Source organism: Labeo rohita, unplaced genomic scaffold, assembly GCF_022985175.1.
Source record: "Labeo rohita strain BAU-BD-2019 unplaced genomic scaffold, IGBB_LRoh.1.0 scaffold_150, whole genome shotgun sequence".
Lineage (NCBI taxonomy): Eukaryota > Metazoa > Chordata > Actinopteri > Cypriniformes > Cyprinidae > Labeo > Labeo rohita.
Window position 1 is genome coordinate 60,788 of NW_026127670.1, and position 3,534 is coordinate 64,321.

At 39.7% G+C, this 3,534-nt stretch overlaps 1 long non-coding RNA gene across 2 annotated transcripts; it reads right to left on the reverse strand.

Annotated features, from left to right (window-relative positions):
- Positions 1 to 455: 455 nt before the first annotated feature.
- LOC127158424 (uncharacterized) lies at positions 456 to 1,933 on the reverse strand. 2 transcript variants are annotated; one of them, XR_007826157.1, is made up of 5 exons: positions 1,825 to 1,933; positions 1,697 to 1,754; positions 1,447 to 1,620; positions 1,252 to 1,341; positions 456 to 791 (listed from the first exon to the last, which is right to left on the reverse strand). It is a non-coding gene; the product is annotated as an uncharacterized LOC127158424 (long non-coding RNA). The 2 variants fall into 2 exon arrangements; XR_007826158.1 differs by lacking the exon at positions 1,252 to 1,341.
- Between the last annotated feature and the right edge of the window lie 1,601 nt (positions 1,934 to 3,534).

Genomic DNA, 3,534 nt, shown 5'->3' on the forward strand with positions numbered 1-3,534 from the left:
TGTCGTCACTAAATGGCTGGATGTCTAAGTGGTGCCCGCAGAATAACATAGGTTTCATAGACAATTGGACAAGTTTTTGGGGCAGACCTGACCTGTTGAAAAGAGATGGTCTTCATCCCTCCAGGGGTGGTGCTGCTCTTCTCTCTAGTAATATGGCATATAGTCTTAGAGTTTGCACTTGACTAACTGGGGCCCAGGTCAGGAAGCAGACAGACTGGCTAATCCGACCGTCTGCTAGCCGCCTCACGTCACCAAAATCAGTTAATTCTCAGCACATAGAGACCCTTTCACCTAGATATCATGCTATAGAGACTGTGTCTGTTCCGCAGAGCACTAAGGGATTAAAGATGTAGCACGACTACGCCACCCTGGGCCTCGCCCAGGGACCTCTATGATTTAAATTTCGTTTAGGCAACACAGGTAAGCTCACGATGAATTGGCAGGAGACGCAGATATACAAAAGATCATGTTTATTACAATAAAAGGGAATTATTACAAAAATAGAAAAAAGGGAAAGCTGCTAAATCACTGAGGGCAACAATCACATAGATAACACTTCACAAATACAATAATGGGCGACCTGGGTCATCAAGGACATCCAAAAGTTCCGGTACAGGAACTGAGGCTCGACAGCAGGGCATAAGGGCGCAATCGGCCTCCACAGCAAAACACCCTTCACTTATACCTGTGACACACGCATACACACACTCACACAACACAACCACTTCAACCAGCACTCGTGAAAGAAGCACCAACACCAGAAATCCACCACTGCTTTAGGCACTCAGCTCCTGTAACAAATAAAAATAGATTATACACTTAAGACACAGTCACTCACAATTACAAGTGGGTTACAAATAAACAAGTTATCCCACCCACATATTTAACCCACAAATAAACATACAAAGATGTAAATCCAAAACAAATAATGCAAAACAATAAATAATCTTATTACTGGGATTACAAAACAACTTAGCCAAAAGGCACAAACATTACTAGACTCTTACAAACACTTCATATAACAACACAACAAGGAACACTTACACAATAAATTTAGACAGACACAACACAACGCAGCAACAATTAGCTGAGCGCAATGAACTAACTCACGCCAAACACACACCATCACACATTTCACAAATACTTAAAGAACAACCAGGTAAGGTTTGTGTACCCAAATACACACACACACACACACACACACACACAATGACAAAAAAAACAAAACGAATTAACAAAACCAAAATTAACCAAAACAAAGCAACAGCGTCTCCAGATGATCGTTCCCACGTAGCTCAACAACAGCGAAGCTAATAGTAGACCGCGACGTCACGGACCTGTCTATAATAATATTACACGTTAGACAGATCAAACAAACCCTCTGCGATTATCAATTAAAGAATAAAAAAATCTGAATCTCCCCTTAATAAATTTAAAACCACCTACCGTATGAATAAGATCTAAATTCCCATCAGTCAAACAGACAACAATGTGCCGGGAAGCTGAGAGCTCGCAGTCTATCGGGGAAACAATGGGCTCAGTAGAGGGACATAACGCGTCCGTAATCTCAGGTAAACACCCGCACTCACTGCGCTGGAGCAGTCTCACTCAAACCGCTGACTACAAATAAAACACAAAACACTGCTACCACCTGAGGAATTTCCTACACAGGACACATCGCAACCGACTCTCTTACCTGCAGAGGGGCAACCTCAGCCAAACACCAGCCACGGGATTTCCGTCAAAGTGACGTTCTATAGGGAAATACAGCTTACATGAGCGTCGATTCACTGCAAAACAATCACACCAACATCATCCACATACCTGGATGGCGACTAAATGTGACGCAGGGAGCAAAGGGGCGTGACTCGTAACGCCATACTACCTTAACCACGAATTTATACATTCCCTTGCTGTCAATGATAGGGTCACTGATGAAAAATCAGCCAATCAGTTTTAAGGAGGAGGAGCATCGCTGTTGAGAGTGTGTTGATAGTCTGTGTAATTGGATGGCCTAGCTCTAGAAAACCAGTAACCAGGGCTTTTAGAGGTTTGGGAAAGAAAGGTGGGGAAAAAAGAACCCTAAACTCTAGCACAAAGAATCTTTATATCATATGAAGAGTTCTTCAGAACCATACAGATCTAAATAGAACTGTTACTATGCTTAAAGAACCGTTTTTATTTTTAATTTATTTTTTATAGTGTATAGACATTTTAAGGTAATAATTTCTCATTGTCTCATACTCAAGTTGCTACAAACTAACTTGTGCTAAAGCTCAGATCAAGCAATCAATTCCATGATTATCCTCTGCATACCATAAAGTTGCAGAGCACTGCACAATTTGATGTCTTGGCTCTAAAATTGTAGGACTAACATTTACAAGCCTAGAACTGAGGTCTAACAACAATCTGTAATCAGCCATCTGTCTTTTTTGGACTGTCCTTGACTTGGTTCTCATTATATAGAATTTTATATTTTTCATTATTAAGTGATTTTTAATTATTAAATTATTGAAATCACATTTGTTGTTATATTCCCAGAGCTGTGCCCAGTGTTCTGTTGAATCTAATTTAGTCTGTGCATTCTGCAGGCTGCTGCTGATGCCTTCACCTCCATTGAAGAGACCACAGTGGGAATCTACATTCTCAAATCTCAGGACAGATCTGAGGACTTCGGGATTGTCCTTGAAGGCCAGAAAGTCCTGCAAGGCTTGGACAACTTTGCTTTAGCCATGGCAATGCTTTTTGGGCTGATGTATGCTCTAAATCTCAACTACCCACCTGAAATGAAACATACCTTTGAGGTACTGCAGAAGATAGTTATGGAGCTGGAAGGCTGCACTCTATCAAAGAAAGCACAAGTTCTCAGAAACAGACTCTATAAGTGAGGTGTTTCCACAGACAGAGACACAAGGTAGTTTCATGCCTCTTGGAATAAGGACCATTTTTTCTTTTTCATTTTACACACTCACAGAGAGAACCTATATCACACATACAGTGTAAACCATTTAATAATGTAGGTTGGCCACGGTTTGTTTTGTGGTTTGGATGCTTTTTTTTTTTTTTTTTGTCAAATTCGATGGAGGGACCTCCACCCAGAAATGAAAATTCTTGAACCTAAACATACAGTGATTTGACTCATCTTAACTGCTTTTAAACTAAAAAACTAAATCGTCAAGGGAAGCTTTTGACTACTTCATGCTCTTCTTTACAGTTCACCTTTTCCATTACACCTGTTTGATGGTGTCTCATCTTTTACGTAATGACAGAAGATATGTTGTTGTTCATGATTATTCATTCATTGAATTTAAGCTATTATCTTCACACAGAGAAAGCTTTTTTTTTGTAGCCCATAAAAAAAAGAGAAAAAAAAGAATGGAAAAAAAAAATTGTTCTGTTTAAAATAATACAGTGCTTTGACTTGCTATACTGCTAAAGCTTTGGCTTACTCGTTACCCATTACTGTTCATCTTTTTTACTGTACCTGTCTGATAGTGAATCGTCACTTAATTATTGTTTTTGTTGCATTTTACT